Genomic DNA, 25589 nt, shown 5'->3' on the forward strand with positions numbered 1-25589 from the left:
GGTGCTAACTACCTCCCGCTCCAGCTCAGGGCTGTTTGGCTGTGGGGGGATGTTATAAGGGGGAGGGGTCATTTCTGCTCCAGTGAGGGGTCAGATCTGGGAGCAGGTGGAATTTTGTTCAGATCTAGCACTACTTCTGCCGGGACCCGGAAGGGGGGAAGATGCCACGCCCTTCAGGCACAGGATATTTGCTATAAGGCAGGGAGACCTTAGGCAGAACTGGAGATGAGTTGGGGCATTGTAGCTGGCAGTAAGCGCAGGCCTGTTCTGGTTACTTTCCAGAAGGCTAGTTCAGAGGGAGCTCTCCTGGCCACTGTGGGCTTTGCAGGCTAGCACAGCACATAGGGGAGAGCCAGAGACTTGCCTTTTTGTGCCCACAGCATAGCAACTCCTTTGACTGCCCGAGCGGGCCGTGGGATGTAGGGGTGACATGGTGGTACAGCTTTTGGCTAGCTCCCAGGAGCTATTCCTGACTTCGGTTTGCCTTGCAATTGCCAGGAGATCTAATGCCATGCTCTGTTCCATACCCCGCACGTCAGGGAAGCTACGGATCCTGGACACAAACGGTCCTGGGTGGACTCTCTGCCCAGCGTCTACTGCTGGAGTAAACTGGCATAGCCCCATTGAAGTCAGCCAGATCCAGCCTTCTGGGTATGCAACCCACCCCACTTCGTAAGAGATGCATGACCAGCGCTCCTTATCAACTCCGGCCACCAGCTTCACTAGGTGAGCAGGAGGGAGGTTGAGCTAGTGGGAGGCACCAGCCAGTCTGCTCTCTGTAGTCCTGCCGCCCTGGCCTATGATGTCTCTTCTGATTTGGCAAGCTAAGGAGGGCTGGGTCTGATCTGGAGTGGGGCAGGAAAAGCCAGGTTGAGAAGTGATGTTGATGACTCTCACCTCCGAGTCACGACTCAACCAACACGGCAAGTGAGGCTATGCTGTTGGAAGGGGCCATCTTTCACTGGAGAGTTTAACTAATTGTGATTATTAATTACTGCACGGCAATCTGTGCAAGAGCAGAGGGGTCACCCAAATTAACCAGGGCACCAGTGATAAGTGCGCCCTGCAGTTTCAGTTAGATAGGTTGCTTTCTGCATTTCCTCAACTGCTGTGTTGTGTTGCTGTGGGCTGTCAGACAGATGCTGAGTTCCATCCCAGAGGTGGGGTGGTGCATGAAGTGAGTTGTGCCTCTAGCTGTTATATACCAGTGCCAGGAGCGTTCAGTAGCCTGGCTTATCCCAATGCTAGCCATGGAAACTACCTACACATTTCTGGCCTATCTTTCTTTGCGATTCTTAAAGCAGTGACCTTCTGCTGGCTCCAAGGCCTACCACCAGAGTCAGCCATTGCTTTTTGCAGATGCCAGACACGGATCTATATTTAATTGCAGTCTGAAAAGCATCCATCACAGGCGCTGAGATAAAATACTTTTAATTAAAATTGGAAGGACTCCATTGCTGGCTCTCCCTTATGAAATCCGTATTTCAGAGCAGGCTGTCAGCATACGTCCCGTTCAGATGGCACCGAATGAGCAGCCGCGCGGCCTGGCAATACATCCTGAAGAAAGTAATTTTTTAGGGCCCCTCTCTACTGGCTAGGCTTGGCTTTGAACTCCCTGCTTTATAGACCCCCCTTTTATCTCGCCTTTCATTTCAAACGTCCTTTCTTCCCTTCCGGAGCTCTCAAAAGAGCGGAGGGCGATGGCTTTTTGCTCGATGAGTCGTGCTCAGGGAGTCAGAGCTTGCTCAGCGGCTGTTCCGATGTTTCCTCACGCTCGCCTTCTCCCAGGGCTGCTTCATTGCTAATTGACGACGCGGGAGGAGCACATGTCGTTTGGTTTTGAGGGCTCCAATTTATTGCTTGTGGGACCAGGAGAGTCTGACAGTGCCAGCAGGTTTCAGGCAGGCCATACGCAAGCCTCCCCCCATGACACTGGCCTCTTTGAAGCCTGACCTGGATCACTGCCCCTGGCTCTGCCAATGTCCCGCAGTCCTGCCCTGCAGATCCCCTGATCTGCCAGGCCTGTGCGCCCCACAGACAGTGTTTCATTTACAATGAAAGAGGTGCCGGGGCTCAAGCAATTTTTTTATATTCATAATTGATGCAGCAAGCCCAGAGGTGCCGGGGCGATGAACTGCCAAGCCTCGAAGGGCTGGGGTTCAGCTCTGGCACACATTAAGCATCCTCAGATGTCCCTGCAGCAGTCCCGGTTATTGCAGGGCTAGGCTGCGCCATGGACATCTCAGTCCTGACTTGTTATTCCTCTCTCATGGACCTCCCCTCCAGCACCTCTAGTGTCCCTCAGCTTTGACGCCCCAGCATCTCCTGCTGTTCTAACCCTTGGTCTCTGCCAGGCTCATGCTGCTCATTGTGTTAAGTTGTGTGGGGATTTTGTGATGCCCTGAAAGGACTCAGCTGAGAATGCCAAATTCATTACCCTCATGATCTCTGCTAGCTTGGATCCCCACTCACTGGTGGGCTACCTGGGTGTTTTTTTCACTCCGTTGGCCCAACACTCCCCTCACTGAGGCAGTAGAGCGGACTTCCAGCCTGCATGGCCACAACGCCGCCAGTAAACGTGGGCGCTGAGAACCGTGTTTTAGACAAAAATCATTGCTACCAATAGCGAATCAGGTTTGACATGCAGCTAGCTCCTTTCCTTGTGACAAACCCTCTGAGCAGGTAGCATGCCCACCCTGCTTCAGCTAAAGTCCACACACTCTGTATAAAGTCAGATTTAACCCCTTCCTGACTTTGTTTCTTACTCATTCAATAATTAATGAATGTAAACCTCTGCCTAAGCTCTGACTGTTTCCCTGCACGTCCTCCCTGTCTTTGACCCCAATACACCCCTGATCAAAGGGTCATGCCCCTCTCTCTCAGACATAGGTGCTAGAACTAGGGGTGCTGCCACACCCTTTGGTTTGAAGTGGTTTCCATCATATACAAGGCTTACAGTTTGGTTCAATGGCTCTCAGCATCCCCCTATACACATTGTTCCAGCGCCTCTGCTCTCAGACCTGGGTGGAGCAATCAAACCACACCTCAGTCATCAGCGTCTAGTCAGCAGCCACCTCTGGGGCTGGAGGTGGCAGCTGCTTATAGGTGACCTATAATGTCAGAAGGCCTGAAACGGATTTAAAAAAAAAAAAAAAAAAGACTTTTTTTCTGCATAATGAATTCAGGTCTTGTCTACTCTGTGTTTGCTGGACGATTCGATGGCTGAGTAGAGAAACGGTAGAGTTATCTACATCCATGAAATGCAACCTCCAGAAAAAACAGGGAAGACAGAATCTTAAAAGCTGAAAAAGAAACAGAAAAGATCAACCTTTCCAGGCTCCTTTATCCCAAGCAACAATTTAGGAGAGGAAGTGCCGGTAATAGAGACTGACACAGCTAACCGCAGGTGGCCTTGCATGCTAGCGGTCTGGTCTCAAGCCCGCTCAATTCAATAAGTGTCTTTCCCTTTCGTTCAGTGGGATCCGGATCAGGGATGTAGTCTGTTGGGAATGAGCAAGAGACCTGTGAGAATTAGAGCTCTGCATGTATTTCAGGCCATGCAGCATGCACCCAGGGCCCTCGGTGACAACTAGTTGAGAGCAACGCAGAAGCTTTTCGGGTTACGGCAGATCAAAGCCATTACAATGCTAGTCAGGCAAGACTGGGGAAAAAGCACCTCGTGCAACAACCGGCCGAGACTGTTGCTGCCTGGAAACAGCTTCAGTGCTGGAGAACCAGGGCGAGAGCGAGGAGGTTAACAACAACCCGACATTAATTCAGCGGGTCAGTGGAGAAGTGCAATCCTCAGCTCAAGAGGTTGGAGCTTTGTGGAACACAGGGGCAGGTCTCAGCCGTGGTAAATCGAGCTCTGCCGGTCGACATCTGCTGAGGATCTGCTCACTGGCTTCTCCCGGCCGGGAAGCAGAGCTCGCAGGAGAACCGCTCCCTGGGCTCCCTCATGCCTGTTAGAGGCTGCCTGACTGGCGAAGCCACCGGCTTGTTTGGAAGAGTCAGCAGACATCTCTTAAGCCCAGCGGCAGCAGCGGTTCAGGGGCTGCTCACAGCATTTGCCCACAGCTCCGAGATCCGCTGTGCCAGATTGTTCCCAGCCCTGCTCCCGGGTTGTCTCACTGCAGGTAACCCAGCTCTGACTCCTCACTTTGGCTCTGACCCTTGGCTCCAGTTCCTGACCTCTGATTCCTAGTGGGCAGGCTCTGACTTGGGGCTCCTATTCCTGGCTATCAACTCCTGTGCTAACCACTGGACCTGACTCCTGCTCCAACCACTGGGCACAATCACCCACCTCCAGGTCTCTGACACCAGCTAGCTTTAATCTCCGCTTCTCTCTCCTCTTCCAGCCTTTTTGGCATTTTACCGGGCTCATTGGGAAAGGAATTGAACTGCAATCATTTCTGTTTCTCACCCATCTGCTGCTGACAATAAGTGCGGGTCAACAGATGTTGGGCATCTTTTAACTACAGATATACCCAACGCTAAACAGTACTCAGCGTCTCTTCAGAAATAGCGCCCAAAGCCGGCTCCGAACATGCTTTGTTCATGTCTACTTTGGAACTAGAGATGGTCAACATTTTTTGCCGGAAATGATTTTTCCAATGAAAAAATGTTTTTTCCAACAAAATAGACATTTTCCCAAGGAAATGCCCCAATTTTGACAAAGTTTGAGGTGGGGGATTGTGAAAAACATCCCCAGATCCCCCGGTTGATTGGGGTTTTATTGCCTGTGTGGTTTTTGGCAACAAAAACCTGAAAATGTTTGGCTAAAAACTGAAAAATGATGGCCAAAAACCTCTCCTGAGAGTAGAGCGTTGGAGCTGGATGTGGAGATGAATAAGTGGCTAAGCTAAGGAGTGAGCCATGATTCCCAGATGCCAAAACATGAAGCCCCAAGACATTGGGGCGAACTCTGCAGTCCTGAAGGAGACGCTCCCAAATGGCCAGTTGTCCTAGAAAGTCCCTCTGACTACTAGGATCGGCCGTGGCCGTGTTTCCACTCGCTTGGCTCATTCATGTCCATGTAGCACAGCCAAGCCAGGGCTACATGCCCAAGTCTGAACCATGCCAGAGAAACTAATGATGTGCCTATTGAAAAGAGATGATAACAGGCAGCCGCCTGTGCAAATCAGCCCCTGTGTCACTTTGAAGAGGGCAGGTAGGTGAAGAGGCAATGGACTCACAATGTTACTGAATGAACGGGAAGGGTGAGTTGTGGAGAACATATCTTACACTGCATTAAAGGAGCTCAAACTATGTAGCTTATTCAAGAGGTAGCTTGGTCATGGTCTAGAAACACCTACCCAGCAAGGAGATATCTGATAGCAGAGGGCTCTTGAATCCAGCGGACAAAGGCATAGCCAGAGCCAGTGGCCGGGAGCTGAAGTTGGAGTGATTCAAACTGGAAGTAAGACATACGTTTTTAATGGAAAGGGAGATTAACCACTGGAACAGCTTGCCAGGGGAGATGGCGGCTTCTCCGCCAGCTGGAGTCTTTAAATGAAGGCTGGATGTCTCTCTTTCTCTCGCTCTAAATGAGATGCTGTAGTTCAACCAGACACTATTGGGCTGGATGGAAGAATCGCTTGCGTGAGGTTCTGTCACCAACGTTAGACAGGAGAACAGACAAGAAGATACCAGTGGTCCCTTCTGGCCTTAATCGATACGAATCTAGGATGGTCCAGTGGTTTGGGCATTAGCTGGCTAGGCTTCAAGTCCTTCCTCTGCCACAGACTCCCTGGGTGACCTTGGGCAAATCACATAGCCTCTCTGGGCCTCAGTTCCCCATCTGTACCATAGGGATAGTAGCATGACCCTGCCTTGCAGGGGTGTCATGAGGATAAATAACACTAAAGAAGGTGACGTACTCAGATCCCATGGTGATGTTGGCACTATAAGTATTTTGGCTAGGTAGGTTACAGCCCAGGCTAAGCCTTGGGGCTGCCACCGAAGAAAAGAGAAGCCAGGAGTATTCTCAGGACCTAGCTGGTCCCCTTGAGGTCTCGATGATGCTTGCTGGGCAAAGTTCCCTCATCTACTACAGAGAGCCATGTCCTTCTGGCTTGGATTATGAAGGCCAGTCGGAAGGTGTGGACATGGTCAATGGCTGTTTCCAGGAGTTAAAATCATGCCTGGGTGTAGTAAATAGCGTAGGGGGCAGGATCAGGACCCAAGGGGTCACTTCATGTGCTCAGTTAAAAATTACAGAGACGAGGTGGGGGAGGTCATAGCTTTTACTGGACCGACTTCTGTTGGCGAGAGAGACGATCTTTCACACCTACACAGCGCTTGTGTCTCTCTCGCCAACAGAAGCCGGTCCAATAAAAGCTATGACCTCCCCCACCTTGTCTCTCTAATATCCTGGGTCCAGCATGGCTACAGCTACACTGCAGACAGCTAAAATATGGCTCCTGATGATCATTTCCCAGCAGCCTGGCGTGATGAGAGAGTTGCATTTACGGAGCTCAGCTGTTGTGGTTTTACTGGTCTAATTAGGATAAATGGCCTTGGAGATCTCTAATTACTGCATGACTGCGGTGCCATTTGCCTCTAATGAGCCTTGACCCCAGCCTGGTCTCTGCTATTATCACCAAGTGATACAACACCTGTTTTCAAGCAGCTTCAAACCCCCATTTCAAATCTCCAGCGGCAGCTCCTTAGACGGCAGGGCCAAGCCTCCAGCTGCCATGAATTGACGTCAATACCGTTCATGATGCTTGCTGGGCAAAGTTCCCTCATCTACTGCACAGAGCCACATCCTTCTGGCTTGGATTATGAAGGCCGGTAGGAAGGTGTGGACATGGATGACGTTATACCGGCTGAGGCACTGACCCGCGGTGGGTTAATCCAAATGCGGACGGGGACCAGTGGTGTAAGGCCGCATGGCAGGCTGAAGGAAAATGGGGTGGAGGTGACGAAATAGTTTCAGTTCCTGAAGGGGGCAGAGAAAAGCAAGCGGTTCTGTGCCCTGCACTCCATAACCCCTCGGATGCTGGCTCAGCGTAGCCCGTGGCTATTCAGAATGCACGCTCTCCTCGGAGCGGGTTGGAAGTGAACCACAATGCACTTACGTCCTCAGGGCCCTGGCAGTACGGGACAGCGGGTCCTGTATTATTTCCAGGCCTTGCTTTTTAAGAGCTTGATCCCACCCCCATTGCAGTCAATGGCAAAAGTGCCACTGACTTTCATGGGCCACGATCATGGCCCAGGTGCTCCGTTCAGATGCTTTCAGTACAGAATGAGTGGCTGGGCTGCGAGTCCTGGATCTGCAGAGCCGCCTGCCCCAGCTGTGCCTTGCTGCTCTCGGGCTTCTTGAACTCTGTTGGGAGACTCCCCTTGAATTGAGGGGGCTTTGGATCAGGCCCTAGGAGCCCAGTCCTGTCAGGTGCTGAGCCCCTTGGATTCCCAGTGAAATCAGTGGGAGCTGAGGTTGCGCAGCACCTCGCAGGATTGGGTCCAAAACCAAGCCACTGATGAAGTTGGCAAGGTATTTTTGCTGCCACGGCTAAGGATGGCAAAACTCCCATCGGCCCCAGTCAAAGTGGGATTGGGCCTTTTATTGTTATCGTCCTGGAATCCAACACTTCCTGCTGCTATGATCCACGGTCCCATTCCCAGCCGGAGCAGAGAGCTGGCTGCTGGACGCCTTTAGAACACAGCATAACAATGGCGAAAATGAGTTGCGTGTTTACTGCTTGCCTAACTTCTGGGCCCACTGAACTCTCTGCAGTGGCTTTATTTAAAAGCTGTGAGATCTGAGAGTCCGTGAGAGGCAAGGTCGCGGTGACCTTGACATTGCACTGAGCGGCGTGCTTGGGTGTAAAGTACAGCTGTGTTCTGCTCTTCCCTTGCGGCGTGGGGCAGCTTTTGAGGTGAGAGTAAACAGCAACAGGATGCTATTGCCTCTGCTTCGCACATACACACCCCTGCCTCTCCGATATGATTGCACCAGGGGGAGAATACTCCGAAGGGCATGCAGGAGTGGGCCTGGGGCGAGGAGGTCTCAGCTTTGTTAACAAGCCTCTCAATGGATCGGTTGGGCCTATCACACCAGCATGCCAGAGAGTCAGATGAAAGGGCTTAATTAATAAGCATGGGTGAAAATGTGAATTGTGGAGGTTTTGCTAAAAGAATGATCGGACCCTTCTTTGGCAGTGGAAAAAAGTAATCACTGGCAGTTCAGATCTCCTGGCATGAAATGAAAGAAACGGACAAATAAAGTTTCGTTGTGAGGAGTGTAAGACAGATCTCAATTTTGCAAAACCCCCGTTGTGCTTTCCACAAGGTACCACTTATCCTGCCATGATCTGTGTGTGTCAGAGTAGCCACAGGGGAAGAATCTGTCCTTAAAAAAACTCCTTTGCTTTTAGCAAATACTTCAGGTGCACAGCCAGGCAAACCCCAGATCTGGACTTGGTCTGAACACCTCAACATTCAGGAGTCTTTGGCTCCAAAGCTTTGGTCTTACCTATTATAAAGAATGAGCTGTCTAATGCAATTTAATGCAATCGATCTGGCTTTTATCCTGCCCCTTTAGTCTGCCACTCTGTTTCTCTTTTCCTAATCTATCATTCTGTCTCTCTCTCTTTCTCTCTCTCATCTATTTATCATGCTTTCACCTTCTGTTTTTCTCTAATCTGTCTACCACTTTCTCTATCATTCTCTTTCTGTCTCCAGTCTGTCATTTCCTCTCTTTGGCACTATGCGCTATACAGGTACCAAAGATGTGGCCTTTTAATTTTTTTCTTCAAGCTTCAAACCTAAATCTGGGTTCAAATTTCAACTTTGCCCAAAGTTCAGGGCCGTGTGGACCCTGGGTTCCAGTTCTGACTCATCTCTATCAGGGAGAAAGCACCCTTCTGCCACAAGTGGCCCTTTAGGACCCTTGAAAAATCTGACATTCTCTGTTTTTCCCTGGTGAAGTGCACCTCGGGATTTGTCGCTCATTAGCATGCTGCAGTCGTTAATAAGCCTCCAAGGCAATTATTTATATTTGTAAAATGTGTGTGGCTTGATAATCTGCAATTAAGGAATATAGTGGCTTGTTGAAAATGAATAAAACATTGAGATGACTTTGTACAGAGAACAATACGTGAAGAGTTTAATTACATGTAACTCAGTTCCAGCAGAGTATTAATCACAAGTGGACATGAATTTCTGCTGCGAGCAATAACAAAGGGCAAGATGAGATTTCAAATGGGGCTCTCCCTCATAGCTCAGCTCACAGCCCATCCACTGCCTTGAGCGCACTCCTGGATGCACGCCTCCTTTGAGCCATTGCTTCACTCATTCATTCTTGGGTCTGGAGGAAGGCTCGAGGAATCTCAGAAGAGTCTGCGGTTGAGATAAACATCCAGTTATTTGCATTGTTCTTATTGCAATAGTGCCCAAAGGCCTAAATGAAATGTGGATGCCCATTGCGCCAGGCGCTGTACATGCATGTAGTGAAAGAGTGTCCTGGCCCAAGGAGCTTACTGTCTAAATAGACAAGAGAAAGGAGGGTATAAGGGCCAGGGGGACTCAAACCTGGACCTACAGCAGTACCAACCCACAAACACCTCCCCAGCACCACCCAGGTGTAACTGTAACTCCCTTGCATGCCACTACCTATGACCTGCTGTGGACACAGCCCACAGGAAGTCCTGCCTCAACAGGTCTGACAGACAGCAACTTCACGGTGCCTGATTGGCTCCCTGCCCTATATAAGCCCAAGGAGGGTTTGCCAGGAGTGTCCAGTCAGCACTGTGGATTCCCTGCAGCTGTTATCACCATGGCTGTCTGTGAATGCCTGGCCTCAGCTTCACCTCTTGGCCTGGACCCTGAAACCTGTCCTGGACTCTGATTCTTTGGTAACTTGACTACGAGCTCCTCTGCTATTCCCAGCCTCAGGTTTGGTCCTCTTCTGACCCTTGGTCCTGACTACCCTTGTCAGGCTCCTGATAGGAAGGGTTATTATTCACAGATGTTGGCCCCCTTACCTCCGAGGGAAGTCAATAGGTGCTGCAGCTGCTCAGCCATTCTCCCAATCAGACTCTAAGGCCCAGGTTCTCAAAGAGTTGTGGATGCCCAATTCTCATTGAGTTTGCTGCCTTTGGGGTTCTGGGCCTAAGTGACTTGCCCAAGGTCACCCAAGAAGCCTGTGGCAAAGGTGGGAACTGACTGTAGATCTCCTTAACCCCAATAGGACTTGTAACCACAGGACCAGCTTTCTCTGGAGATTCAGCTCCTTATTGGGAGTGTCTCTGAACCCCTTGGGGCTGCAAAATGGAGCAGAGACTCTAATGAGAAGGCTGCAATTTCCTGACCCATCTGCCCTGGTAACAGTCCCACCCCTGTCCCCTGTTTTTTGGTGCTCCCAGTCAGAATATGGAAAAGCAGAATCCTGGGATAAGAAAATGAGACATTCACAGGAAACAAAAGCAAACCAAAGGCTTGTGAATTCTAGCCCAGCGTTAGCTTGAATGTGGGGTGGAATAAGTCATGGCAGAAGATTTCAGCTCAGTTCTGCCACTAGCCTGCTGGGTGACCCTGGATGAATCACTTCCATGCTCCGTGTCTCCCTCTGAGGAGAATGACACTGATCTCCTTTTGTAAAGTGCTTTGCGGGCTAGGGATGAAAATCACTAAGCGCTTCCCCTACTTGGGTGTGTTTAAATAAGGCTCCTTCTCTTACTGGGCAATCCAGTGGTTGCCTTACTGGATCAGTCAGAAATGATGCTGTCCTGACCTGCTGAGCCCTGGCAGCCTTCTTATGAGCCAGGATTGGCAGTACGGACAAGAACAAGCAGGAGGCATTTTGTGAACTCACCCCACAGCTGCACCTCCATGTAGGTGAGATCTGCAGTGCCCCTTACCATGTCACTGCTGGGTCTCTGCTAAGCACAGTCACCCAGAGATGAGTTGCACAAACTGCCCTCCAGCAAATGCCTTAAGGTGGCTTAAGGTGGGATTTGGGACCACATCTCCAAAGTTGCCAGTCAACTAGCTCGCACATGCAGTGCTACTATTCCCCTCCCCCGCCATTTTTTGCCCTGGGATTGTAGGTGGGTCTGAACCAAAGGCTGGGATCAGAACCGCACAGAATTTTGGAGGTGCTTGAAACCCCCACTTGGATCTGGGCCTCAGTTTTGCAAATGGTCCTTCTTGGGAGTTGGGTCAGCTCAATCTAGAAAGAACGTTTGGAATCTGAATCCAGCTTGCATCTCTCTCTCTCCCTGTTGGGACTTATGCAACACATGCTTGGTCTGATTCTTCCCTCAAGAGTAAATGATGCTCCCTCTAGGGGCAATGGGCCTACAACCCAGCTCTGTGAGAGCAGAACTGAGCCTGCAGGTGTATTTCTTAGGGGGGATGGTTCCTTTGTCCTAGCTAAGCCTCAGCGGAGAAGGATTTATTGCAACGGAGTCACTTGAAATTCCAGGGTGTGTGTGTCTGTGGGGGGGGATCATAAACAAGGCTGTAACTAAGGCACACAACAGCTGAGCTAGAGATGCCACATATCTTGCAAACAAAGCAACTGACAGCAAAGGGCCTCTAAGGAACAGTGGTGGAGATAAAGCAATAAGCAGAGAGCGGGGGTGTGAAAACACAGAGAAGGCTGGCTTGGAAAGACAGGTTATCAATATATTCCCGTGCGAAGGCAAAACTTGCCCCAGGGACACCATTAGACTATGCAGAATCCTGGAATAAATTAGCATCATGTGCATATTTTTTAAATCCCAATCTCTTCACATGGGTCTATCCCATCCCCCATCAGGAGAAAGAGCAGTCCGGAGCATGAGGAGGGGAGATAAACGATGTAACGTTGATCAAACTGCTGGACTATAGGAGGGGAGATGTCAGGGGAAAAAAGAGAGCCCCCCAGCAAATCAGTGGGAACAAAATGCAGTGCTGATCACCCCCCCTCCCCAATGACTGCAGGAGCTGCCTGTTGGAGGAATGGGTGTGGCTGCAGGCACTCCTTAGAGGCATGAGTTGTTCCTCTGCTGACAGCCAGATCCTGCCGTGATTGACACCACCTGCGCTCTCCGGCTTCTAAGGTGCAGAGGGGCGAGGGCATGGGCAGAATTTCTCTCTGAGATGGCATGCTGCAGCAAAGGGCGAGGCTGTTTAGAAGTAGCAGAGGTTGACAGACAGGTATGTGTGGATGACGAATATACCTGGGGATAGCCAGCATCTGGCCTACAGTGCTGTCTCTTGGTCTAGCTGTCTGGGATTTCCCCTTGTATGAGGGGTGTTTCCCCAGCTGGCATAGGGCTTGGGCCAAATTCTCCCCTGATTTATCCCCGATGCAACCTCCTTGACAATGGCCTGTAACAGAGTTCAGAAGCTGGCCCCTAATGCAGTAGCTCTGTCTCCCCTTCCCCCCTATGCAGAGGGTGTGGCAGGAGAAGGGGGTGCAGCCGGGATGCTTCTGCACTCTAGCTAGTCTCAGCTATTGGGAACTGCCCTTTGGCTTCTCCCCACGTTCCCAGCAAGCTCTAGGATAAAGGGAAGTTTAGAGGTGTCAGAAATCACCTTTGCCCAGCCTCCTTCCCTACGAGCTGTCCTGAACACCACTCCGCATTTGGGCCCATGTCTGCCTTGGAGTCTTCTCCCAGGCTATGCGTGCTGTCCATGTAACAGCTGCTGTCAGGGCCCACAGACGGGGGCCTGAACCGGGGTTCTCCAGAGCTAACCGCATGAGCTGCCACAGCTTGAGTGAAAGAGCCGCCCCCTTCGGTGGCCTTGTAACAGACTCACATCCTCCATGGATCGGGCACGGAACTGGACCTGTGACACCCCTTCCCTGGCACTTCATGAATAACAACACCTACGTTAGTAGCTCGGACACGGCAATGCCTCTTGCTTTCTGAGCCTCGCGCCTCCACCTTGCTAAGAACTCTTCTTCCCTAGTTGCACAGCTCAGTTCTTACGCAGAGCTGCTGCAACGTCTGACAAAGGAGACATACCCACTGTGCTGTCTTTTGCAGAGGTTTTCCTTTGTTCCCCTCTCCCCATTCTTGCTGCTGTTTCCCTCAGTCTAAGGCACCTTTTATTTAGGCTGAAGGGACAGGGTTTGCCTTTTGTGCTTGGCCACATAAGCAATAACAATTGGGTTAGAGTTCTGCCTGGAATAGATCAAGTTTAAATGTATCTGAAAGGCCAAGTGAAATTCAGGGGAGGAGGGAGTGGATGTGTGTGAAACGTAACTGACACAGTAGCAAGTAGAAACCCAAGCTGGGGACTTTGAATCTGTATTCCATCAGCACTTGGGTTCTGATTCGCCGGTCGCAGAAATTTGTGGGGCGGTCTCTGACCTCGTGCATTCCCAGCTGTTCCAGTCCGCCTGGGTCTGTCTTGGGCTGCATCCAAACCAGAAAATAAGTCCCTTCTGGTTTGAGATCTGACCTGGAACTCAAAAAATCAGAGAGCTGGGTTCTGCTCTAAGACTTTTTTTTAATCTGAGCCCTGCAGAGAAATTTGAACAGGGTTCATAGATGAGGTTTTAATTTTGTAGTTTCTCAACCCACCCCCCACAGCATAAAGAAACGTAGAAGGAAATTTGCAGCTTTTTGTGAGCAGTAACATTAACTAATACTAATGCTTTATGTGTCAGGGAGCTTGAGTAATGGCCTGAAAAGAGACTCACAACTTGAAAGACCATGACCTCCTCCGTTCCCCCTGCCACCTATTAAAATCTTCATAGACTTTAAGGTCGGAAGGAATAGAAACTCACCCACCTAACTCCCGTAATAGACCCATAACCTCTGGCTGAGTTAGTGAAGTCCTAAAATCATGGTTTAAAGACTTCAGGTTATAGAGAATCCTCCATTTCAATATTAAATCAAGGGAGGGTGTGATAAATTTTTGGCTTCTCCCTTCCTCCTGTGCAGATGCCATCTAAAATATTAACAGAAGATGAGTTCTGTCAGGGTGAAATATATTAATTCATTCCGAATGGAAGATGCCTAACGGGCATTGGTTGCTGGGATTTTTGGAAACACAAACACAGCATAACTGAACGCAGGGGTATGTAGTACATGAATCCTCATCTTTACTATTTACTGTATTTATGGAGCACCTTTCGTGCATTCTGAGAGCCTTCCAGAATTGCAAGCTGTTGTGCTGAAGACAGTTATATCCCATTGCTTTGCCTGCCATTCGATGCAGCCACCTCTGGGGTGGGCTGTGGCAGGTATTGTACAAGGGCAAGAAGCATGACAATACCTGGCAGTTTAGGATGGCAAGTGAATGGGATGCACCCACTGAAGCACCACAGGGAATGTAGGGAGGTAGAGTAGACAATAAGTCCTTGTTAAGTTTCATTATTTGTATTATGACAGTCTAGAGAGCCCAGCCGAGATTGTCCTCACTGTGCTGGGTGCTGTATATGCACATAGTAGAAAACTGTCCCTGCCTGCACTGGATGGGAGGGGCAACGGAGGCCCAGAGAGGACAAGTGACTTGACCAAGTCTTACAGCAGCTCAGGGATAGAGTCAGGATTCAGCATGAAAACAGATGTTGAAAGAGCAGCATTTCTCCTCGGACAGAAGTTCCGTTTTTCTTGCCCAGCTGTGGAATGTGGCAGCAATGGCATGTTTATATCTCCTCAAGCGGCTCAGCATTTACAAGTACCGTGTGTGACAGATACTGCATGTGGCTGCAGTATCTTTGGGAACAGATTATATTAAGTTTATTAATGGTTGATCTATCATTGTGGGCCAGGATTTGTATGCCACTCAGAGGGCAGGGGATCCACACATCCACAACGTCGGAGCTATGCCCCAAGCTAGAGGAACCCCTTTGATGTGCCAGACCCCAGGGATCCTCTTCCTTCAGGGTAGGCCACGTGGCTGCCTCACCAACTCCCGAGACTGGGCTCCCGCACTCCTGCTTCATGCTGTGGGCTCTGATCAGTGAGTCCAATTGAGACTGATTCCCTGGTAGAGACTTGCCCACTCTTCGGGGATTAAATGCACTTCACCACCCAATGTTTGCACTGATACTCACGCAGTATTTTCAAAACAGTCGGGTTTTTTCATCCAGGGGAACACAGCCCAGGAAGTCCTTAAGTCAGCACAGAGAAACGAAGGTTAAAGTCCAGTTCATTCTTGTCCAGTCGGAACTCTTAAGCTTCTTCCAAACCTCCTACTTATCCTCCCATCTTGCACATCTCTTGTTCTCAACCAAGCTGAACTCTTTGCTCAGCTTCCCTGCAAGGAGGTGGGGAAATCCATGAGTTGTTGGAGCTTACATTGTCTCTGGCCTCTTTGTTGATCTGGGTCGATTTCTATCAGTTCCTTCCTTAACGCCTCTTCATTCCACCCAGACAGGGAGCTGACACACACCTATGTCCCTTAGCCTGCCCTGAGAGCAAACTTAATCCTTTTCCCCCCTCTGGATAGCCATGCAACATATGGAGGAAACTGAGGCACACAAAGGCCCTCCACCCCATAAAAATACTCCAGCACAGCTCCTCCAGGAACCAAAAACTGATTTGGGGGGAAGGGGGGCGTGTGATTAAGGCAAGTTGCTGAAACTTCAAACAACCCCAGAGCAGTATCATCCCCTGGGGAGGCATTCATATACCAGTCCAAACTGGGTTTTCGGAGACCAACAGACAAAGAAAGGGCTTTTGGTATATAAAGGCTGAGTTTAAACTGACCCCGGGGCTTCTGTTTTCTCCCTGCCCATGAGGGAGACCACTCGCCAAGGATGCCCTGCCTTCCTGGACCCAGATGGATGCCCTGGTCTCACAAGGGAAAGGAGAGAGAAAATGAGGAACGTTGTGATTTTAGTTGTTTGTTTTCGTATGACCTGTATTCTCCTGTGCTTTACATGACTCAGGATAAAAGTGTTAGGCTGAGCAAAGTGTGCGTGGTGCCTGGTTCTCAGCCGCGGCGTGCCCCTGAGACAGTTAAAGCAGAAGCGAAGTTCTGGGAGAGGGGTGTCTTTACATACAGGAGGTCCTGAAGGGTCGCCCATTGGGGTTAGGGGGCTGGACACTGGGTTCTGCTGCTCAGAGGAGAGAGCCAGATGGCACGTCTGCCCTGAGCGTGCCAAGGACCCTGAGACTGGAGGCAACGGCCAGACTCCGTTCACGCTCCGTGAGCTTGAAACTCCTGGGGATGTAGAGCAGCAGAAGGGTGGACGCCCCTCGCAACCAGCCTAGTGAGCTGCCAGGAAGGGGTGCTGCTTGCCGGGAGCTGAGACACAGCTTGGCTGCGACCTGCTTCCTTCTCCCCCTTTGCTTTTCCTCTTTACCGTGGCTTTCTGGGTGAGGATTCTCTGCAGCAGTTGGTTTCAAAATATCCACACAGTGCAGCTTTGTACGTCCAAAGTGTCACAGGGGCTTTGAACCCAGCTGGGTGGTCGGGGTGGCTGGCTGGATGGTAGGCCCAGGGAAGGAGGTTTTGGCTGCTTGTTTTGGAGGCTACAGGGAAGGCTCCAAATCTCTCGCTGTCTCCAGGCTGCGAAGATCTCTCAAACCAGGCAGAACCATTCAGATTAGTCCTCTTGCAAGTAGTCTTACTGTTCATCCACCTCCAAATCTTGTGGCCCCTCGGTAGCTTTTCCCCTCCTTGTGGCTTGTGTGTGAGACCGACCCCGGAGGTGCTGCTCCTTTTGTCTACACTGCAGCCGGGCGGTGTGATTCCCAGCCCGAGGAGACAGACTCATGCTAGAAATAGCAGTGTGGGCTGGCCACCCAAGCGTGCACACAGGGGAACTGCAGTCAGTGGCACAATGTCCATGCGTGGCTCATGTTTTTATGGCACGCTAGCCCCGGCTGAGCAGCTGCTGCTACAAGCTACGTGGGAAGCGGCTTCAAAGGCGACGTTCGGTTCTTTCCCCTGCGTGCGGATTCCAGTCTGAGAGCTGAGGCTCTTCAAACCCACAGCCGGCTGAGCCAAGTCAGGTTAAGCCGGAGGGGAAACTCTGCACCTGCCTTTGATTCCCACTAATCAGCGCACGAGCGCTCTCGAACTTTGAGGGAGTGGGCACTTCAGTTCTAATTTTTCATCCGTGCTTCAGCAACGCAGCCCTTCGCTACAACAGCTCTCGCGAATGCTGCCCCTTCCTGTGTTTAATTAGCTCGAGCACAAGTTGGATGCAGAAGCTGAGATCCCACGGAAGGACTCGCTTCTCAAGCAGCGCTGGGCGCCGGCTGAAAACCAGGCCCCTTCATTTTGGGGGCCTGAGTGGAGACACTTTGGAGGCCGCTAAAATCACTAGTCCTTCTCGACAATTTGGTCCAGGATGATTCAGTTCTAAACTCAGCGCTGCCTTGGGCAAGCTGCTGAATTGCTCTGTGAAATGGGGCTAGTAACTAGAGGTCTGTTTTGGGCCCAATTTTTAAGCCTGACCCTTCCACCGAACCTGAGTCAGTGCCACCCCTCCCCGCCGATGGGGTTGGCGCGGTGGCTACATGCCCCAGTGCTCCGTGCGCTGTGGAGCGAGAGGCGCCAACAACTCCTGGGCCCGCTCGTTCTGTAGCACACACCGCACGGCAGCTGGCAAGAGCAGGCCACGCAGCCACTACCACCCCCGACCTCCCAGGCAGGAGGAGGAGAGCCGACCGAAACTTGTCAGTAGCTGGCGCTCTTCTTGGAGACGTCTCAGCAGGGATGGCTCACCTTGGACGGGCTCTCTCCAGAACCAATGTTGAGGTGGGGCAATGTGGGGGAAGCATGCCCTGCTGCCTCCTGGCCTGTGGATAATCAGAGGCATTTGGTCTTCGGGGCTGTTAGCCTGGCATCGCTTCACAGCTCTGAATTTTAAAAGAAGAAGCGTTCTTGTTGGCAGGAGGTGAGGGGACACGCAGCCGAGCTGAGCAGGGTTGGCCCTAACACCTCTCATGAGACGAGTCTCTTAAGGCACAAGCGGCAGCAGTTGTATCCCTAAGCCTGATGGAAGGTGGCATAATTAGAGAATGTGCCTTAATCAATGAATGGAATTCTTTTGTGGGGGGCTGATGGGGAGGGAGGAGGAGATGTGCTTTAATTCACTACATTTCAGCAAAAGCCTGTCTCCTTCTCAATCTGCTGAGTCACAAATCATGGAGGGGAGGGGAGATGCCTGTAGAAAAGTAAGAAGCTTACAGCAGTACGGTGTCTTTAACGAAACTGCGTCAGCTGGAGGAAGGGTGGCCGGGTGACTGAGACAGTGGACTACAATTTGAGATCGGGATTTTATTCTCCGCACCTGCAAAACAGGGCATAGCGCAATTGATTCTCCTTGTCTGGCCTTTCCAGGGCCTGTCCAGATGAAGAGGTAGTGCGTGGCAAGCCGGGGTATAAATCTCCAGTGCACTAATGTTCCCGTTGTGCATTGACCTACTCCCGTTTCAAATGCAATCGATCAAAGCTCCCACGGGAGGTTGCAGGGTCCGTACAGCCAGTTAGCATGTGGCAGGCTGGGGTGAGGTAGATTTACACCCCGGCTTGCCATGCACGCACTGTTTGTTAGTCAGGGCCTTAGCCCTTAAGCGCTTCAAGGCAGGGCCGGTCTCTCATCATGTGTACGGACAGCCCTAGCGCAGTGGGGCTGAGCTCTGGTGCTGGCCCATGGCAATGCACTGGGTGAACGTAGCTGGGTTCTCACCTGCAGTTCCACGGTCCCGTGTTACTGAGTCGCTGACTCCCCAGTCCGATCTGAGCAGAACTCTGGGGGGGCGCAGAGATGAAGTTGGCTCAAAAAGATACGGCCAGGGTAGCCGCTGAGGCTGCATTTCAACCACTCGCTGGCTCTAGCAATCGGGCCAGTGTCTGTCAGCGGGAGCGTCCCGAGAATCCTGCTGGATTTGCTTGTAGTGGGTCTCTTTTCCTACGCGGCGCTTCCCTCAGCTGTCTCACCTTGGGTCAGGTAAGCAGGGTTGAGCCTATTCAGTAAGTGGCTGGGACTCCCATGGCCCCCAGGCAGCTGCAAGACCCCAGCAGGGTCGGAGGTGCTGTTGCCTCAGTAAGTGATGTTCTTCCCTGCAAGTCTGTCAAGCAAATGCCCCTTCCTTATGCAGCTAGATCAGAGATTTAATAGCCACTGACTAGCGCAAAGAAGCTCCAATAGTGATGACGGTCTGGCCTTTGGACTCTGACTTGTGTTGGTCACGCCAGGCAGACCAGGTGTGTGCGGTTCCCATTCTTCTACATGGCCCGGTCTCATGTGGACTTTTTTGGAGGGGGGAAATATCTGGTTTTGCGTATGCTGCATGGTTAACCTGTGGAACTCACTGCCGGAAGATACTGACAAGGAACTGAAAACCAAGGGGACCTTTACGTGGATGTGGAGACTATCCAGAGTTGTTTGTGGTGCAGATTAAGACACCGAAAGTTTTGGAAGGGGTCTAAGCCCCTCCTGTGCCGTGCAGTTGAATTCCAACTGTCCTCATTAGGAGGAAATGTTATTCCATAGCTGCAGAGGATTGTGCACCTTCTCTGAAGCAGCCAGGATACTGCGCTATGTAGCCCTAGAGAGGACGCAGACTGGGACTTAAGAGGGCTGGGTTCTGTTCATGACTTTGCCACTGAGCTGTTGTGAGACTCCAGCTCTGTCTCCCTCTCCCCTTTCATCTGTCTCTTCTGTGAAGACACTAAGCTCTTCGGGGTAGGAACTTGCCATGTGTTGGTTTGACATCTAGTTAAAGGGGGCTCAGATCTTTGATGGCACCCCTGTGTTACCAGAAAACACACAAGGTTTGTCCAAGTCAGCCCTGATGGCCTTCCCCACTGTAGATGCACGGGGTCAGAAATTTGAAGCCAGCAGCAGTTTTAGAAGCCAAAGTATGGGGCCTTGAATTGCTGTGTTCTTGATTTAAAAATTGCCAGTGATCGAGTGATTCTTTTCCTAAAATAGGTCTTCAAAGTGTGGGGCAAGCCCCTCAGGGGAACGTGGAGGAACATTGCAGGGTGGCACAGGAGTCCCCTCCACCCGGAGCTCCAAGTAGGAAAGCCCTGGGGTTGAGAACGGGAAAGCCACTGGCCCTGCTCCCACCCCCAGCTGTGGGGGGAGGCACTGGGGGGCACAAAGAATAAAGGGGGATGGGGTAAAAAGTTTGGGGACCACTGTCCTAAAAGATCTGCTCTAGTTCAAAGGGGAATTAATTCAGGGCAGTTCTGTGGCCTCTGTTGTACAGGAGGTCAGACTGGATGTTTAGAATGGTTTTTTCTGGTCTTGTGAACTATGAATCCCCTGCTCAGATCCAGTAGGGCAATTTCTATATAGAAATGTAAATGAGGAGGTCACAAAGAGAAAAATGTGTGCTGACTGCCTTGACCACTATTCAAAGCAACAAGCATTGCAAAATCCGTAAATAAAAATGCACCTTCCTAGACAACTTGATCACAGCTACCATAAAAAATAAAAAATCCTTCTGCGGTGTTGGGATTCCTTCCAGTCAAAAATTGATGATTGGCTCCACTCCATCCTTTTGACATTTAAATCGAAAAGGGTATATGCTTCCCAGGATGATTGCTTGGAAACATTGATGTGGAGTCCTTTTAATGACTTTTGGGGCTGAAATGGATGATGCGTATTTCATTATGACAAGTCTGAGTGTTTGAATTTACGTCTGGGATGTTGTCTTTTCAAAATAGGTCTGTTAGGTGAATCTTTTTTTCTCTGTAAAAATATGGCCAGACTATATAGCTGGACCTCAGCCAACATTGTGTCATGGAGGATTGGTATGTTGCTGCCGGTGCCATCTTTTGGATAGGATGTGAAGGTTTGGTCTCCAGGCACTTCCGACAAGTGTCAGTGTTAGCCCTGCTGCCTGTATGTCACAGGTGCTGATGATCTACTCGGCCCGTTGAACTCAGTGGGCACTTAGCACTTCTGAAAATCAGGCTCCCAGTGTCTAAGCCAAATCCTTGGGATTTTCTGCCTGCCCCTGCTATTCTTCGCTTCTTGCCTTAAACTCTTGTGTGGTGTTGCTGTAAATTGTTAAACAGCCATCACGCTCTGCCCCAGATGTGGCCGCATTTCAGTGGCCGGTGGGTGAAGCAAATCTGGTGAGAAGTTATACAGTGTATAAAATGCTTTGGGATCCTTCTGGATGAGAGGCATGTAGGATAGTGCTATTCAGTCTGCTTCCATACGTTCTCTATGGAGAACACAAGGCTTGAGCCTGAATGTTAAGGGGAACGATGGGATTGCAGGAGGTGATGGGGATGATTCTCAGTAGTACCAAGGTGCAGCTTATGTTATTTTGGTAGCATTAAAGTGCCTGGAAGTGGGCAGAAATGACTCTGGTTACCTCTTGCTGGCTGTACACTGGACCTGCTCCCATTCCCGTGTGGAGGGTGTGGCTGCAGTGCACTGCATGTTGGCTATTCTCTGCTCCCAGCAGGGCCCTGGGAAGCAAAACGTAAGTTAGAGCAGCCCTGTGGCTGCTCTATCTTACACCAAAGATCAGGAAGGCTCATGCATGGCCCCATAATACAGGATGTGCCAAAATGGCTTAAAAATGCTGTAATCTCTTTCTTCCATTCCTGCTGGAAGCACAGGAACCAAGGACCTGGGAGTTAGACCCTTTGAATTAATGCACCAGTTCACTAGCTAGTCTTTGAATTCTTCAGCTCTACGCAGCAGAGGGGAAGGAGGCCAGGCCTTAAAAGCAGAACATCCAAAATGCACAAAAGGGAAAGGTCACAGAGATACAAAACTCCCATTGGGAAGAAGGTGGGAGGTGCAGGATCGATAACTTGCCACAAGAAATTAACCAGCCCCAAACTGCCTCCTTGCTGTAACTAGGTGTGACTGTTATGGAAAGGCCTACAGACGCAGCCCAGCTGCTCAAGGGATTCACACTACAGGGGCATCCTGGAGGGAGATGCTCTCAGAGAGAGCATTATATTCGCAGCCTCCTTCCTCCAACTTCGGCAGTGCTGCTAAGATGGGAGTCAAACCCTGCTCCTGTGCCTCAGTTTCCTCATCGCCCCCTTAGAAGATCCACAATCTCCTATGGTTTTTGCCCATCTCCAGCTGCATGGCTGGCCCTGCGCTTGTCCCTCGGTGTGGACCCAGCGTGTGATAATGGGCGATTGCTCAGCTCTTTTGGGGGCTCTCCCTCCTGCAGGGGCACTTTCAGGTCCCCTGTCTCCCCAGATCTGTGTCACTAAGTGACGTGTGTAACACATCTCCCTTTGCAGCTGATCCACAGAAAACCCACCTGGGACTGCTAAGAGAGCTTGGGCCTGGATCCTCAAAGTTATTTAGGTGCCTAACTCCCCCTACTTACAATAGGAGTTAGGCGCCTAAATACCTTTTGAGGACCTGGCCCTTGCTCCTGTAGCAGGAGGGGTCTAGGATTGTTGTTAAATGCTGGGTAGATCAGTGTAGGGTGTGCATCCATATAGCCGCCATTCCTTCGCCACCCCCCCAGAGCACTTCAAAGCACGCTCTGCTTCGACACCAGGCTGCCCTTCTCCCCCGCCTTCCCAGCCACCGCAAAATTACTCTCCCAGTTCAGCAGTTTCCGTGGCAACTCAATTCCCCAGTGGTTCCCTCTTTAAACTTTCCCTCACTTGTCCTTTCCGACAGCCCTGGGGAAGGGAAGCCACGGTAAATAAGCATCAACCAACAGGCCGGGTCTGGGAGGACAGTGGAGGGGTAATATTGATTTGCCTGCCTCTCAGTTCTCCCTGTAAGGCACTGAGCATGAGCCAGTCCCTGAGGCTTGGTTCCTGGGCCTATCGAAACACACCAGCGCCTGTTCTTACAAGGCAATTAAATTCCTGACACTGACTGGCTGTGTTGTTTGGTTCACGGGCAGCAGTTGACTTGCACCCTGTATCTGAATTTTTGGTACCTTGCAGTCATGTGTCCCCCCATCTCCTCCCCCCCCAATTAAGCAAATTAAATTCTGGTGAAAGGTACCAAACTAGTGTCTCTGGAGAACTTACCAAGATCAAACTGCACCATCCTGGACTGCTCCAACCCACATACCAGAGCTAGAAAGCCAGCTCCTGAGGCTTAAACTGCTGCAGCTGCTCTGCTGTAGTGTTTCAGTGTAGACCCTGACTGCAGTGATGGGGAAGGTTCTCCTGTCTGTCGCTGTGGCTATTCCACTTCCCCATTAGGGGGTAGCTAGGTTGAAGGAAGAGCGCTCATCGTTAGGTCGGATTAACGATGTGCCTCAAGTGGGTGGATTTTTCCACACATGCCCCCCCAGAGCAATTTAGCTGGGTGAACCTAACTTTAGTGTAGACCTGGCCTGAGGCTGAAAGAGCTCCAGTGTGTCTGCCTCATTCAAGCCCTTTTTAGAAGTGAAAACATGAGTGTCCTTTGCATCATGGCTTAAGAAACCATGTGAGCCAGTGGCTGTTATTTATTAATCATGTTTATTGTGGGGGTGCCTAAGGCCCACCTGAGAATGGGGCCCTATTGTGCCAGGTGCTGTACAGTTTTATGGCTAGAGTACTGGACGGGGACTCAGGAGACGCATGTGCTGGGTGACCTCGGGCAAGTCGCTCCTGTGTCTCAGTTTCCTCATCTGATTATACTGATCTCCTTTGTAAAGTGCTTTGAGATCTGCTGATGAAAAGCACTAGATGAGAGCTAGGGATGATAATTAGATGGACCCTGCCCTGAAGAGTTTTCAATGTAAGTAGACAAGACAGGCGCGGGGTATTACAAGTGACACTTGAACAATCTGTTGGTGAAGACTTATTAATATTGAGACCAGGACTTGTAATGTTCTAAGGTGCCAAAACCTGCCCCCACCCCCCACGCACTGGAGTATGGCTGCCTACATATTCAGGAGACTAGTGAGCCCACTAGACGTTGGCTAGGTCTGATGCTAAATAACAGGCCAGACTATAAGGACCTTATTCACACTGAATAGCATCTGGCTTGACACGTGTCCCCTTTGATTTAATAAGAAATTAGAGCAGCAGCTTAGGACCCCCAAAGACCTGGCTTCTCTTCTTGGGTTGGTCAATGCCCTTGCTTTGACTTTGGGCAAATCAACTCACCTCTTTGCTGGTTTTCTCAGCTGTAAAATGGGTATAAGAATCCTTCCTGTCTGTCTGGTCTATTTAGACTGTAAGCTCCTTGGAACAGGGTCTCTCTCTTATTACATGTATGTATAGCGCTAGTGCAGTTCAGTCCCCGTCTCAGTGGGAGACTCTTGGCACTCCTGTAATGCACCCACCCAATAACACAGGACTTTTTTTTTTTTTTTGCACGAGATTTTTGTCACTGGCTAACTCCTGTGTGGTGATGACGTTGCAGGTTGTTGCGTATCAGGCTTGTTCACATGCCCAGGGATTTATGGGGCTGCGTATTTCATGCACGTCCATGGAGATTTTCACCAGTTTCGTACCCGTGCCCAAAAACTGCGACTCATACGACATGCTGACCTTTTATCCTTGGTCCGTCTGCTGAGACTGCCGCCAGCCTGGCTGGTTAGTGCCTCTTGTTACTCTAGAGAGGGGCTTTTGTTCACTAGGAGTCAGACAGGAGGTTTCAAACGCATTTCACACAAGTCACCAGGCATTGGTTTTATACTGGATTTTTTTTGCACTTGTGCAAAATTGCACTGGCTCCCCTACTATGCAAAATTCCTCCATGCTGCTCTGCCATTGTACCTTAATTATGCAAGATGGTCTGTTACCCTAGACCTGCCTGCTGCCAACTTAAGGCCCAGTCCTGGGAGATACTAAACATCAACTCTCATTGCCTTCAGCTGGAGTTGACAGCCTTCAGCTTCTCACAGGAGCATGCCCTTAGTCCTGATCTCCAAAACCTTTGCCAATCCAATCTTGAGCCTTTATGGCTCTGCTTATACCCCTCAGTCATGTCCCTTGCTATTCCAGTCCTGGATACCTTATGCAAATGGTCTGAGCCACCGGTCCAAATCTGCAGCATTCCCGGCTGTTCCAATCCAGGATGTCTTTAAAGCAAAGATCAATGCACAGATTAGGTGTTTTATGGTGATGATGGAAATACTTCCCAGGCAAGCATTTTAGATTTTAAACAAAAGCAAACCAAAAGTATTTTTGCAGCAAATAAATGCTCAAGCTGGATGCTTTATTGTGCTATTCGTTTAACCCTTTCATGCTTAAACACCCATGGCCTACATGGGACTGATTCTCACACACTGAGTGGTCCTTTCAAACTTGATGCATTTTATATTCATACGGCAGTACTAAAAACTGCAGCTGATATTAAAAACTGAATCTGCAGCTCAGAATATTGTTTCCCTGTGTGAAACTCTCTGCAGCTGTTTCTGAACCCCTCCTTGGAAATAGTGCAGAGAATAATACACACAGTTCCCATTAAATACATATTAACTGTGCTGCTAGATGGGTGATGTGGAGAAATCAAGCACATTGCCTATGTGGTGCTGGTTTTCCGAGCATAAATAAGAGGCCAGGAGCAGGGAGATATAGCTCTTTATTATTATATTGTACCTTACTCACCAAGCTGCAGTCATTCTGAATTTGACTAGAGACCTACCACATGGATGCTAGCAGTAATGAAACACGCAGATATACATTGCATGATCTGGTATTCATAGCTTCGTGATTATAAAAAAATCATTGACCATTAAACTTTATCATGGTCCTTAAGTCAAACGCGCAAATAACATATTCATGGA

General features: G+C 50.2%; 1 long non-coding RNA gene across 1 annotated transcript in view; it reads left to right on the plus strand.

The window, feature by feature from the left end:
- Window positions 1-9754: 9754 nt before the first annotated feature.
- LOC137141739 (uncharacterized) overlaps window positions 9755-25589 on the plus strand; it is a 43358-nt gene continuing 27523 nt past the window's right edge. The window contains exon 1 of the long non-coding RNA XR_010916720.1: window positions 9755-9860. This is a non-coding gene — a long non-coding RNA (uncharacterized lncRNA). The remainder of the gene's footprint in view (window positions 9861-25589) is intronic.

Source organism: Emydura macquarii, unplaced genomic scaffold (assembly GCF_026122565.2).
Source record: "Emydura macquarii macquarii isolate MOO-44397 ecotype Brisbane River unplaced genomic scaffold, CSIRO-AGI_Emac_v2 contig_3113, whole genome shotgun sequence".
Taxonomy (NCBI): domain Eukaryota; kingdom Metazoa; phylum Chordata; order Testudines; family Chelidae; genus Emydura; species Emydura macquarii.